We start from the raw sequence: 841 nt of genomic DNA, 5'->3' as shown, positions 1-841 counted from the left end.
TATACATATAGCTAACCACCTACACTTTTTTCTGCAAAATAGGGGTAGTTTATATAAGATGGAGAGCTAATTACTGTAAGTTAATGTTGTTGTACTTTGTTACAGGTGCCTACTTTAGAACTAGGTGGACTGAGGCAATGCAGGTGACAGAATAAGAGTTTAACCCTGGACGGGGGATCACTCTGCTCGTCCGTCGATGAAGAGCGCGGCTATCCACGTGAACTGATGCGAATTGCAGGACTCAGTGAACATCGACACCTCGAACGCACATTGCGGCCCTGGGATCCCATCGTCCCGGGGCCCTGTCTGGGCGTTAAAAAAATAATCCCTCTGTCTGTCCTTGTTTGTCCCCTCTATGTTTAGCCCCTTGTGGGCAATAAAGAAATAAGTATAAGAGTTTAATCATAATCATCACTACCACCGTCACACTAGCACAAACAACCATCATAACCATAGCCGCCACCACCACTATTACTGCCAATGCTATCATCATCTCACTAATGCCACCACCACCACCACTATCACCGTCCAGTTGGTAAACATCCAATAACATGAGATAACTGAAAACTTCTGCTAATGCTAATGAACCAAAACAACGTAAAAGAGATGATAAACTGAAGATAACGACTCACTCATTAAACATCCGTCATCGTCATTGGTATTTAATTTTACATTTCAATAACAAAACAGGTGAAGGTTCAATATTGGGTACAGTCATCGCCGTAGCAACGGTGCGTGTTTCCATGTTTATTTCCGAAATGTTTTGCAGTAATTGGAAGGTTTGGCATTTAAGAGTGACGACGACGATGACGATGACAGCAGCGATGTCCGCGGGGGGGGG

At 43.9% G+C, this 841-nt stretch overlaps 1 pseudogene; it reads left to right on the top strand.

Moving 5' to 3' along the window:
* Positions 1–161: 161 nt before the first annotated feature.
* Positions 162–316, top strand: LOC128251014 (5.8S ribosomal RNA; annotated as a pseudogene).
* Positions 317–841: the final 525 nt, after the last annotated feature.

Source organism: Octopus bimaculoides, chromosome 27 (assembly GCF_001194135.2).
Source record: "Octopus bimaculoides isolate UCB-OBI-ISO-001 chromosome 27, ASM119413v2, whole genome shotgun sequence".
NCBI classification, from domain to species: Eukaryota; Metazoa; Mollusca; class Cephalopoda; order Octopoda; family Octopodidae; genus Octopus; species Octopus bimaculoides.
This window is presented reverse-complemented; position numbering and strand designations above follow the sequence as displayed.